This window comes from Tachypleus tridentatus, chromosome 2 (assembly GCF_004210375.1).
Source record: "Tachypleus tridentatus isolate NWPU-2018 chromosome 2, ASM421037v1, whole genome shotgun sequence".
Lineage (NCBI taxonomy): Eukaryota > Metazoa > Arthropoda > Merostomata > Xiphosura > Limulidae > Tachypleus > Tachypleus tridentatus.
The window spans coordinates 17,088,237-17,102,829 of NC_134826.1; the positions used below are offsets into that span (position 1 = coordinate 17,088,237).

Genomic DNA, 14,593 nt, shown 5'->3' on the forward strand with positions numbered 1-14,593 from the left:
AACAGTATAAATTATTTACATTTATAAATGTAAATTTAATTCAAACAAACATCGGTATTAAAACAGATATAATATAAATCCATTATAAATTCCTTAAAAATTTCAAACCAATCAGGTAAACGTTAATGCAATTGAATCTTCCCGTACGGCTTATAAGTGCGTTCGTGGTAAGTTTATGAGCAGCATTCTAAGTAACGTGATCCAAGTTGGACTGCTGCATAAGCTGACAAACCAGACGTGATCCAAGTTGGACTGCTGCATAGGTTGACAAACCAGACGTGATCCAAGTTGGACTGCTGCATAGGTTGACAAACCAGAAGACACTAATGTCGTGACCAGGTTGTCTATATACAGGCTGCGTATATTTCATTTACTTTCAAAATAAATGTCAAAGAATATGCTTTATATGTGTGTGTGTGTATGAATTCTGCGAATGAAACGTGTGCTTTGCATACCGAAACGGCGCACAAATAAAACACTAACTCAGCCCCAACGCGAGCAGTGTGATTATTTTATTTGATAATGAAAGTGGACCTTTCTTTAGCCCGTGTCCGGAATGCTAACCATTAGGTCACACCCATGCTGGAAAACTATTATCAGATTTATATATATGTAAAAAGGGCTCGTTTGGCTTGATAACATTTTTTTACGTAGCTCCTCTACGAGCCGTTTTATATATAGATTTTTCTCTACAAGTGGGTTTTCGCGACATCACTAATTATCAAATTTCTACTATGAACCAGCATAAAGTGGAAATGACTTTGTATTTGAAAACTACAACAGTACTACTGAGAAAAATGTCTTCGTTCAAAAATTAATTACAAAATTAAACCTTGGATTAAGATTTCAAGACGATAACTGTAATTATAATCGTAATATAACTGTCGTCTGTTAAAGGATTTTATTATCCATAATAATTTATGTGGCTCTCGATTCTTTGTGACATTTTGTTTTTCAATGTTCGTTTCTAAACGCCAATTAACGTGCTACTATTTGGTATTAATTATAGGAAGGTATTTTTTAAAAGATAGCTTTCAAAACTTTAATACGAAGTATAGAAAGAGAGATTTCGTATATGTTAGGTCTTAAATTATTTTTGATATCTGTGAATAATACAGTCTCGCGTAGGCACAACTTTAATTAAATATAAGGTGTAATACAGTCTCGCGATGGTACAATTTTAATTAAATATAAGGTGTAATACAGTCTCGCGATGGTACAATTTTAATTAAATAGAAGATGTAATACAGTCTTGCGGCCCGGCATGGCCAATCGTGTTAAGGCGTGCGACTCGTAATCCGAGGGTCGCAGGTTCGCATCCCCGTCGCGCTAAACATGCTCGCCCTTTCAGTCGTGGGGGCGTTATAATGTTACAGTCAATCCCACTATTCGTTGGTAAAAGAGTAGCCCAAGAGTTGGCGGTGGGTGGTGATGACTAGCTGCCTTCCCTGTAGTCTTACACCGCTAAATTCGGGACGGCTAGCACAGATAGCCCTCGAGTAGCTTTGTGCGAAATCCAAAACAAACAAATACAGTCTCGTGTTGGCGCAATTTTAATTAAATAAAAGTTGTAATACAATCCGCATTGAAGCAATTTTAATGAACTAAAAGGTGTAATACAGTCTCGCGTTATTAATTTTGGATTCGAATATCTTAATCATAATAGTCAGTATTTTTTACATGAAATAAACAGATTTATTTAAATGTTTATCACACTGAAAATGAAGACGTATCAAACGACAGCTCAGAAAAATTAATAATTTAATTATTAATGCTTTTAATACATTTCAAAGTAATAACAAGTAACTAATACATTTCAAAATAATAACAAGTAACAAATACATTTCAAAGTAATAACAAGTAACAAATACATTTCAAAGTAATAACAAGTCACTAATACATTTCAATGTAATAACAAGTAACAAATACATTTCAAAGTAATAACAAGTAACAAATACATTTCAAAGTAATAACAAGTAACAAATACATTTCAAAGTAATAACAAGTCACTAATACATTTCAAAGTAATAACAAGTAACTAATACATTTCAAAGTAATAACAAGTAACTAATACATTTCAAAATAATAACAAGTAACAAATACATTTCAAAATAATAACAAGTAACAAATACATTTCAAATCTGTTTTTCTTCGAAACAATTGATCATTTCAACAAAACAAAAATTTAAAATCGTGGACTCCCCTCATTAGTACAGTGGTAGGTGTGCGGAATTACAACGCTAGAAACCGGGTTTCGATACCCGTGGTGGGCATAGCAGAGGTAGCCCATTGTGTAGCTAAAATACTTTAAACGTGGCATACACATCAGTAGTTAATAGATTCGAAAGATTCATTATTATATACCAATTTGCCTGAAAACTGATAACACTATGTAACACAAATTTTGTAACTGGAGAGTATGTGTTATAACACTATGTAACACAAATTTTGTAACTGGATAGTATGTGTTATAACACCATGTAACACAAATTTTGTACCTGGATAGTATGTGTTATAACACTATGTAACACATATTTTGTACCTGGATAGTATGTGTTATAACACTATGTAACACAAATTTTGTACCTGGATAGCATGTGTAATTACACTATGTAACACAATTTTTGTTCTTGGATAGTATGTGTTATTTCTTAATTGCTTATGTTGTAAAAGTACAGAAAATGGTCATTATTCCCTTCAAACTTTGCTTTTGTAACCTGAATGATGAAATTTAGAAATTAACTTATTTTCTATGTAAAAACGGGCAAATTTGCACATTTCGATTTACATAAGGTCTGAATAAAACAACATATGAATTAAGATTTACATGTATTTATAGTAAAGTTATACAAAAATGTTTAGAAGTGAGTAGTTTTTCGAAATTTGCGACTGTAATGTAAATCACTTTCACGTATAAGCCCCCAAATATTGTCTCCCATCATGCTTTCGTTATACGCTCCTTGGTAGCAGTGTTCAAAGTCCAGTATATCTTGGTGGAAGCGCTCGCCTTGCTAATCTCAGTATGCTCCCATGTTCTCCTTGAATTTATCAAGATGAGCCTCAAGGATATAGACTTTCAGGGACATCCTGCAGCCCATTTTGCCGTAGTTCTTCACCAGTTCCACATAAGTTTCTGCCGTGTGATTGCCCAAGAAGCTCCGAACCACTGCGACAAAGCTGCCCCAAGCTTTTTTTCCCCTCCTACTGAGCTTCTTAGGGAATTCTGTGCACTCCAGGATCTTCTTTATTTGTGGTCCAACGAAGACACCAATTTTGATCTTTGCCTCAGACAGTGTAGGGAAGAAGTCTTGAAGGTACTTGAAGGCTGCACACTCCTTATCAAGAGCTGTGAGAAATTGTTTCATAAGACCCAATTTTATTGCAATGGTGGGAACAACACCTTCTGGAGGTCCACTAGTGGACCACATTTGACAATGTGCCACCCCCCACACATATACACACAAAGAACTCGCTCCATTGTGGCCAGTGCTTCCTTTTGTAGTGCGCTGGGGTGTCCCTGCTGTCCCAAAGGTAAAGATAACAGGGAAACTTGGTAAAGCACCTTTGGACACCCATCAGGAATGCCACCATTTTGAAGTCTCCAATAACCTCCCAGTCATACTCACCATACTTCAAGACTTCTACCAAGGTCTTGACGCTGTTGTATTCTTCTTTGAGGTGCACTGAATGAGCCAGGGGAAGAAACGGACACTTATTCCCGTTATGGAGCAGCACAGCTTTGAGGCTTCTGGATGAGCTATCAATGAAAAGGCGCCACTCCTTCGGGTTACAAGCGGACATTATTGGTAAATAACACTTTCTGCCTAGGAACAAAAAAAAGTAAAAATTTTGTTACATAGTGTTATTAATAAAATACACAGCGTGAATGATGTATCTGACAAGTCAGAGACCAATGCTAAATATACCATGACTGGTTTGAATTGAATAATCAATTGATTATTCATAAAATACATAGTGTGACCAGTAGGTGCTGCATGGCCAGATGCTTAGGGCGCTCGATTCGTATTCTGAGGGTCGCAGGCTCGAATCCCCGCAAACTAAAAATGCTTGTCTTCTCAAACTTTAGACATTATAATGTTACGATCAATCTCTATTCTTTGGTAAAAGAGTAGCGGTAGGTGGATATGATTGGATGTCTTCCCTTTAGTTCATCACTACTAAGTTAGGGACGGCTAACGCAGATAGCCCTCTTGCAGGTTTGCGCGAAATTCGATTGTTTGTTTTCCAAACGAATAGTGGAATTGACCGTAACATTATTACGCTCACTACTGAAATGGCGAGCATGTTTGGTGTGACAGGGATTTGAACCCGCGACACTCGGATTATGAGTCGAGTACCTTAACCACCTGGCCATGCCGGGCCTCGAAGAACCTCTAGTTATATTATAACGGAACATAATTAGTACGTACGATATTGTATCCTGATGTATGTTGATCCCTAAAAATAATATTGGTTGTGAGTGGTGATGACTACCCGCTTCTGCCTAGTCTGACATTGCCAAATTAGGACGGCTAGTGCAGATAGCCCTCGTGTAGATTTGGGCGAAATTTGAAAAAAAACAACAACACAATTACAAACAAACAAGAAACCAGTACTAATCTACGATGATTGGTTTGCATTTAATCAGCGGCCCGACATGGCCAAGCGTGTTAAGGCATTCGACTCGTAATCCGAGGGTCGCGGGTTCGAAGCCCGATCGCACCAAACATGCTCGCCCTTTCAGCCGTGGGAGCGTTGTATTGTGATTGTCAATCCCACTATTCGTAAGTAAAAGAGTAGCCCAAGAGTTGGCGGTGGACGGTGATGACTAGCTGTCTTCCTCTAGTCTTACACTGGCAAATTAGGGACGGCTAGCGCAGATAGCCCTCGAGTAGCTTTGCGCGAAATTGAAACAAAGAAAACAAAGCATTTAATCATCAACTTATTACTCATGTAATACAGACTGATGCAATATCATTGTTTTATTACAACACAATTGTGAGAATTTCCTTTCGTAGAATTACTATTGTTTTACTTTTCATACTATTAATGACACATATTTTTTTTTCCTTTTCCAGTGCGTGTTGTTCAAGGTACAACATCATCCAGATTTTCCAGAGTATACGCAGTGCGTAACTTTTGAGTTTCTATCGGATCCTTGGCAGGATCGAACATATAACATCTTCTGTATTCTAGTCCTGTACGGTGTTCCTTTGATTATCATAATTTACTGCTACCCAAGATTCTGTGGGTAATTACTCGACGATCCCGAGACAACGAAGGTAATTATAAACATCTAGTTTGTGTTTTCCACGTTTGATAAGATATACACATTTCATTATAATACGTCATCATTATGTAATGTTCAGATATAAGAAGTAAAACAATACGTTTTTGAGTCGCGTGGATCCATAAAATGCGGATTTCGACAGTAATACCCGTTTAAGTAGGAAATTAATACACTCTAGAACGAACGAATCAAACGAAACTGTAAGTATATAGGGATGTATGCTGTTAGCCAGCTAGGTTAAGGCGTTTGACTTGTAAGCTGAGGGTCGAGAATTGAATCCCCGTCGCACCAAACATGCTCGCCCTTTCAGCTCAAGAGTTTGCGGTGGGTGGTGATGTCTAGTTGTCTTTCTTCTAGTCTTACGCTGCTAAATTAGGGACGGCTAGTGAAGATATCCCTCGTGTAGCTTTGCCCGAAAGTCCAAAACAAACAAAGAAATAAATAATGTATATTGTTATATTTGTTATTCCTACAACTGCCGTTTTTTTTAAAGAAACTAATAACTGGCCGTTGCTCTCACTAGATGGGCTGTATGTATTGTGCTCAGAACGGGTATCGAAACAGGAGTTTAGAATTATAAGCGTTCGGACTTATCGATAAAAAGCTAAAAGTTGAAAACAAAATTGGAACAACCAAAAAAAGAGGAATTTATTTTCAGTTTCCATAAGAAACGTCAACAATTCCTACGATTATTAAATTCTTCCAAACACAAAACTATAAGAAAAATAAACAGGAAACCAGCAAATACGTAGTATGATAGTATAACATAAAATCTTGAATAAGTTCTGTTTGTCAATATCGTATTTTCTGAGTCGTTGAAAAAATCTGAATTATTAGTTCTGTTCTTGTCCAGCATCCGATTAGTTTCTCTAACTGCAATTCTGACCTTTGACAATATTTCTAAGTATCCGCCAACTAGTACAGCGGTATGTCTTCGGATTCACAACGCCTGAATCAGCGGTTCGAATTCCCTCGATGGGCTCAGCCGATGTGGCTTTACTATAAGAAAGCACACACGCACTCTCTCTAAGTAGGGGCTGTAAAGGTTTTAATTTTTTTTTTAATAGCGCTGTAACACTCTTTTATGTCTCTACATAGACCTAAAATACCTTGTCATTTTTTTTATTTTAATAAAGTATCCAGTATTATGACAAATTACTATCTCTTCTGTGAGAACTGTAGGGATATCGAAGGAGAGAATCATTTCTTCACGTTTTGTTCGTAAGTTTCCGAACATTTCCTTGTGAGGCCTTTAGAAAAGAAAACAAAAACATATAACTTTTCCCTGTGACACATTTGTTTTTACACAATCCTGTCAAATTATTTTAGGTTATTATAGCATGTAGTTAGGTTTAATAGAGATTCCACCCCATTGGCTCAGTGACAGGCTGATAAAAATTAAGTTTCGATACCTGTAGTGAGCAGAGCCCATATAGCTCACTGTGATCCTTTTTGCTTAGCGACAACCAAACCAAATTAATAGACATTCATCTCTACTAAAACCTGTATCAATTGTGACTATAGTTTGTAATTTCACGCATCGTATAACTTCTATTCGTGGCTTTAGTTTATTTATCAATTTATAACTGGATAACTTCTTCATAACCCTTATTCTCATGACGATTTGATTTACATTTGATAATACTTTGATTCAACATCGATCTTGTCTTGTGACTTTAGGTTAGTTATAGTGTTTGAATGAAACTGTGACATCGTGTTTCTAAAACTTAAATTATAATTCAAATACCGAATATCTATTGTTTTCCTCTTTTCTCTCATTATTTATCTTTAATCAATTGTAAAGAAAAAATCAAATTTCCTTTGTTTGAACTCTTTGTTTTGAATAATCCAGAAATGATGAAATAAGTAAAAATATTCAACCTTTAAAAATGTACATTAATTTACTGTATAAATACTGAATTCTAAACACCACATGTTTCAGTGAAAAAAAATCCACCATCTTCAAGAGGTTAAAGATCTCCCTATCTCTTGAAAATGTTGGTTTTCTCACCGAAACTTGTAGAGTTTTTAATTGTATACTTATGCATATTATGCATTCTTTAAACGTTAGGTGTCTCTCTTATTTCATGAAATCTGTGCATAAGAATGATCATAGAATATATTTAGCGAGGAATGTTGTAACTATAAGAAATCTAAAGATATCTTATTGAAACACTTTATTATAACACCTAATTACACCTATTATTACACCTAATTAATGCTTCGTAAGACATTTTAGTTTAGTTAGTTTGTTATCACCATTAAATTACATCCAGGAACATAGGGCCACAATCGCTTGCGGATTCTTCAACAGGTATTTAAGTGAGTAGGTTGTTAGCCCACTGCACCGAGCCGTCCCTAATTTAGCAGTGTAAGACTAGAGGGAAGGCAGCTAGTCATCACCACCCACCGCCAACTCTTGGGCTAGTCTTTTACCAATGAATAGTGGGATTGACCGTCACATTATAACGCCCCCACGGCTGGGAGGGCGAGCATGTTTGGCGCGACGCGGGCGCGAACCCGCGACCTTCGGATTACGAGTCGCACGCCTTACTCGCTTAGCGATGAGAGGCTCGTAAGATATTTACTTTTCATTTAAATATTCTCTCATGAGGAACTCTGAACGTATGTCTTTCAGAATTTCATCTTGTTCCAATAATCACAAGGCTCAGTATTTGTCTATGTAAGTCGGTAATCTGTGATTTTAGTTCGAATATTTCAATTTATATGCATGAATATAAACATTACATTTATATGTTGATTTAACTAAATCATAATTCCTATAGTTTCTTTTGGTGAGGGGAATCAGACAGTGTATAATATTTTTTCTTGGTCTAACTTTGCTGTGTTCTTATTTGCTGGTTGTATAAATGTATAAAATATTATTGTTAAATAAATGTAGACCTCTGTTAGTATATTCAACGTTTTGTTCACAATTTCTTCTTGGATTTTCTTAATGAGTCGTTACTTGTAGCCACCAAGAGATGTAGGTACACTATCCAAACTTCTTACGTATCTTTACCTTAAGACGTGTGGGTGTTTGTTTTTTTAATTTGTGGAAAAGATATTTATCTATGATGTTGTTCGATAGTTTTTTTTTAAGAATGATATGGAACACTTTTTATAACCTAGTGATCGGCTTATGAAAATAATGAAAGTTTAAAAAGCTATTTTACTAAAGACGTCTGAATATTTCCTGAGCTGTTGTTATTGTCAAGCGCGTAATTTTCCTTTATATTGAAATGTATGCGTTATATGCGCTAGTCGTCCCTAATTTAGCAGTGTAAGACTAGAAAGAAGGAAGGCAGCTAGCCATCACCACCCACCGCCAACTCTTGGGCTACTCTTTTACCAACGAATAGTGGAATTGTCCGTAACATTATAACGCTCCCCCACGGCTGAAAGGGCGAGCATGTTTGGTGTGATAGGGATTCGAACCCGCGACCCTTAGATTGCGAGGCGATCGCTTCTAACCACCTGGCTATTATGCCCTATTAATAAAGATGTCTTTACGTAATGCAATTGAACCAAAATAGTTCGAAGACTAATGACAAATTACTTGATATCCCTTCTTTAAATAATTGTGGATGAATACCAGTAACGTTACTTATTTACTTAAACATATTTTAAAGTTATGACGGACGTGTATCATTGAAAATTGAAAATCTTTCTATCCTCTTATTGGTTAATTTATGATATTACAAACTGTAGTTCCCACCTTTCAACATCTCACAACAAATTATGTCAATGATCATATATATGTAAAAACGGCTGGTTTGGGTTGAGAAAATTTTTATGTAGAGGAGCGAACAACTTTTCGACCTTCTTCGGTCATCATCAGGTTCACAAAGAAAGAAAGAGGTAACTGACCGATAGCTGACCACATGTTTGAAGGGAGTTGTGTAATTGAATGTAGCAATGTAGAGGGCGTGCTTAGATGTTGGATTATATTTATTAATATAGGTACAGAGAACACAAAAAGTGATCTTCACACGTTTTCAAACACTACAAATCAAACGAACACAACATAACCATAAAAGACACCTAAATACTAAATAAAGAAACAAACATAAACAAACGCAAAATTAAAGAAGCCTTACTTGTACAACTCAAGCCCAAAGTAAACCAATACAAAGGAACACCTTTATACTTATATTAAGTATACTTGTGGTCAGCTATCGGTCAGTTACCTCTTTATTTCTTTGTGAACCTAACGATGACCGTGGAAGGTCGAAACGTTGTTCGCTCCTCTACACAGTGCTTTCTCTATCCATACCAGCCGTTTTTACCTATATATTTTTCTTTACAAGTGGGTTTTCTCGTCATCACGGATTATTATGCCAACGTAATATACTTCTTGGTATAAATGTGGGCTTGAACTTTCTTTTTCACGCACAAACTTTTTAAACTTTTTCACATTTGATAAAAGTGATTATTAGGGTATTAGTTTTGACATCTAGTGTAAACTATGTACATTTATGTCATATTATAGCTTTCTCAGCAACAACATTACAAATATCCTAGAGCGTGAAAGTCCACTTAGCGTCCTCGGACACTATTGTAACGAAAACGCTTAAGGTTATATATAATTTTCTAAGGAAATGAAAACAAGATATACAAAGAACGTTCACACTGATATTTGAAGATAAAAGACCAACACAGTCCCAAGAATAGACTGTTCCTCGAGATGAATTATTGTGCTTCACTTCGTTTATTATTCTAACAACGTTCGTATTAAGATGGTTTTGGTTCGAATTTCACGCAAAGCTACACAAGGATTATCTTCGCTAGCCGTCCCTAATTTAGCAGTGTAAGACTACAGGAAGGCAGCTAGTCATCACTACCCACCGCAAAATCTTTGGCTACGCTTTTACCAAAGAATAATGAGATTGACCGTAACATTATGACACCCCAACCGCTGAAAGGGTGAGCATGTTTGGTGTGACGGGATTAGGATTTGCGACCCTCAGATTACAAGTCTAATACCTTAACCCACCTGGCCATGCCGGGCCTCGTATTCAGATGCTTTTGATTCAAGGTCTATACAAGTTCCGTTTTTCATATAGTACTTATTTTCATATGTCACCAGGAAGATCCTTTGAGATGTTGGCCCGACATGATCACGTGGTCAGGGCGCTCGACTCGCGGGTTCGAATCTCTGTCCCAACCAAACAAGCTCATTCTTTTATCCATGGAATCGTTGTACGTTATGGTGAATCCCACTATTCTTTGGTAAAAGAATAACCCAAGCGTTGGCAGTGGGTGGTGATGACTAGCTGCCTCTCTCTAGTCTTTACTGCTATAGTAGGGATGGCTCTGTCGTAGATAGCTCTCGTGTAACTTTGCGCGAAATTCAAAAACAAACAAACAAACTTTCCGGATGTTGATTAGTACAAGTTCTTGTGACTTTGTTGTAAAGTTATTACTCAAGGTTTGCTATCCTTTCGTGGCTTAACAGTAAGCTTGATGATTTATCGTGGTTGGCATGGCGCAGGTACCCACTGCTTAGGTTTTCTCTTGCTGAACCAACAAACGAGAGCCATGAGACATCATTGATTTTTACAGACTTGACACCTGATTGTTACAGATCTGAAAATGACCAGTTTAACAGATTTGTTTTTAATGTTTTGAAACTTATTTCTACGTCCTCCTGGTAGCTCAGATGTAATTTTGAGTGCGTATGACGCTAAACGTCAGGGTTCAGTATTTGTAGTGGCGATAGCATGTACAATTCATTGTACATTTTGGGACTTAACAACGTACAGTTAATCTTTCATACTAAAATATTGTGTAATTTCCGTATAGTTAGAGCTACTGAGCCGACAGAATACCAAGTAAACATCTAAGTTACTTAATTGGTTTCATTGCTGCTTTTGGTTTTAAACATGAAGTCATCGAAGCGAAGTTTTACGTCAAGTTAACCAAAAACGTTTGCGACATGCGCATGGTCAGGTGGTTAGGACACTCCATCTAACGGTCGTGGGTTCGAATCCCGATACTATAGAATATGCTTGCATTTTCAACGTTGGGGTCTATCTCGCTATTCGATAGTGAGTGAGTAAGCCAAAAGTTCTATTCTTTCATCGTTAAATGTGGAAGGATAGCGCGGATAGCCCTCGTGTAACTGTGAAATTGTTAAAATTTGAAATTGAAAAAAAACCAAACAAAACAATTAGTACCAGTGCGTGAGGTCGTATTGACCGAGTTGGTAAACGTGTCAAATAAGTCTTAAAGATAAATTATTGAATTTTTTTATGTTATACTTAAAACCTTTTTCTGTAACACAACATCCACCATTGTTATTGGTGTTATCCCTCACGTGGCATTTAAAATCACTTTAAAAAGTCATATTTTATATTGCGTTTCGCATAGAATGAAACGGATTTTATTTAATTTTCAATTAAGTTTTATTGTCGTCATTTTTATGTTTCTTATATCATGAAACTTATTTTCTTAACGCAAGAGACATTCTTATTTCTAGAACATCAGACAAAAAGAGTTTGGAACAAATTGTTGATTTCCATTGTAAAACATAACGTTTTTTTGATATCATATGGAATCGATTTTATTTATTCTAGGGGACTTTTCCCAGGAGCAACATTTCCATGGACGTTTTCGACTTCGTAGATCCGACATGACCCGTATAGAAAGAGCCCGTACTCGGACCCTTCGAATGGCCATCACCATCGTTTCAGCTTTTTTCTGGTGCTGGACACCATACGTAGTCATGGTCCTTTGGCATCAAATCGATAGAGATTCGGCTAATAAACTGGACTCAAAAATCCAGTCATCACTATTTATATTTGCTGTATCCAATTCCTGCGTCAATCCACTTGTTTACGGGAGTTATGCTATCAACTTTAAACACCTCTTGAAAAACTGTTTCCTTGGTAACATTTGCCCCCGGAATTCTATTCGTTTTGGATCTCGACGCATGGCCTCAACTAACGGCACCAGAGCTACTCAGCTTGAACAACGTGACCAGTGTCCACCTCTAGCAATGACTGTTACCGTGAACTGTACTGGGACAAACCCTTTCTCCAAACTGCTCAATCACCAGCTTGACCGTCAAGTTTAGTTCCGCTCAACCTATAACATTGATCACTTTACGTATGTCAAATCTATCCAAAATCAAACATTTCCAGGTATCAAAACAAACGATTTGTTAAATTTCCAGTCACTAATCTGTTTAGTATTAAATTAAAGGAATAATGGACATTCCGTTGTAAGTGTTAGTCTTAAGACATCTTAGGTTGTGCATTATTGTGTTATCTGGCACTATTTGTATTGACATTCAGTATTCAAGTAGATAGAGAATAAGTTTTTTTTTTAAATTAAACGAATCCCTTGTCTGGTTCAGATATGAATTTACTTCAGGTGGAAAACAAAGGGTACATTTATGAAGCTTAGTTTGTGGTATAAATGTCATGTAAAACCGTATTGCTCTGATTGGATCGGGAAACAGAAGTATCGCTCGCACCTTACAATGAACAAAATGTTCATTTCGAGAGACTGAATACGGCCTATATTAACGTAAACTGTGACAAATTCGCAGGTTTAAGATATATACTAATACAAGAGATGGAACTACTTGTCTTCAGTAGATTGAATTTCGAGTGGAATTCAACTTGTTCAAAGAATCGAAGAATTTCACTTTTTGTACCTAATTCGTGAATAACTTGCAACATTTACCACGTCTGACTCGCAGAGCATTTTTTTAACAATAAGTAATGCCCAAGTATTTACGTATAAAGCAAGATATTGCATGTCCTTATTATAACTGTCAAGACAGAACGTCACGAATTACACGCGAGCTTTCCACGTGCAAAGTGAAGAATGCCAAACATTTGCCATTTCCGACATCTGTAACTCTAGTCTGTAAAGGGTATAACAGATCGTTTTACTAGTCTGGGAATATAGGTGTGTTAAAACTTGTCGTTCAGGAGATACACATTTTGTTTCAATAAAAATAAAAATCTGAATAATAGTCCTAGTAGCATATGTTTCATAGTTTTTCAACTGACAATCCGAATGACTTCGCAAAAAGGGAGGCTAAACAAATGACGTCATGGCTGTGCTTTACTGCTTGCGCAAAATACAGATAGTTTCCATTTTTCTACGCAACTGAGTTCGAGGGAAAAAAACCAAACTTTCCTATACAAAGTTGTACAAAAGATTCCAAGCCCTCTGGTGTAATATTTATTATTTTTTCAAATAAAATATATTTTGTTTCTGCAACTATATTGCAGTGAGATACAAGCACCTGAATTTTCTGGAACGTTTGAATTACCTGCAGTAATTGTTGTTATTACGACGTTTGAAAGCGGAACTCTCCTTCCCCTGAACCTCCCATACTTCGTAGCGACACCTATATTGTACTTATTCGGTGAGACGTTATTTCGTCTACCATTAGAATTTGACGTATTCATAAAGATGTTTGTAATAAAGTGTTTGTAATTTACGATTAAAGTTTCTGTTTCCAACATGATAAAATATTTCCTGTTGCTGTTTCAAGCACTGGATTTGGACCATTAAATGTGTACGATCTGTAGTTCGAACTGTACACGAACAAATTTAATATACGACTGTGTATTGTTTTTCAAACAGTGAGTTTGGATCGGTAATTGTGCAATTTTCGTATTTGATGTGTACCAAGGGTAGTTTTTGAATAAGTAACTGAGTACTATTGTTTCAAGAAGTAGCTTTGGACCGGTAACTGTGCGGGTTTCGTATTCGAACTGCACACAAAGAGTTTTTTTCTGTTTTTCAATATATAACTGAGTATAAAATAAAATCTTAAAGACAGTTTGACTGGGTAATGAAGAAAACTCCATGATAAAACTTATGGAGTAAATCTTAAAGACAGTTTGACTGGGTAACGAAGAAAACTCCATGATAAAACTTATGGAGTAAATCTTAAAGACAGTTTGACTGGGTAACGAAGAAAACTCCATGATAAAACTTATGGAGTAAATCTTAAAGACAGTTTGACTGGGTAACGAAGAAAACTCCATGATAAAACTTATGGAGTAAATCTTAAAGACAGTTTGACTGGGTAACGAAGAAAACTCCATGATAAAACTTATGGAGTAAATCTTAAAGACAGTTTGACTGGGTAACGAAGAAAACTCCATGATAAAACTTATGGAGTAAATCTTAAAGACAGTTTGACTGGGTAACGAAGAAAACTCCATGATAAAACTTATGGAGTAAATCTTAAAGACAGTTTGACTGGGTAACGAAGAAAACTCCATGATAAAACTTATGGAGTAAATCTTAAAGACAGTTTGACTGGGTAACGAA

The 14,593-nt window shown here is 36.3% G+C and overlaps 1 pseudogene across 1 annotated transcript; it reads left to right on the forward strand.

Annotated features, from left to right (window-relative positions):
- Positions 1–5,243: 5,243 nt before the first annotated feature.
- Positions 5,244–14,239, forward strand: LOC143235295 (adipokinetic hormone/corazonin-related peptide receptor variant I pseudogene; annotated as a pseudogene). Its single transcript, XR_013019008.1, has 2 exons — positions 5,244–5,282; positions 11,869–14,239. The product of XR_013019008.1 is annotated as an adipokinetic hormone/corazonin-related peptide receptor variant I pseudogene (transcript).
- Positions 14,240–14,593: the final 354 nt, after the last annotated feature.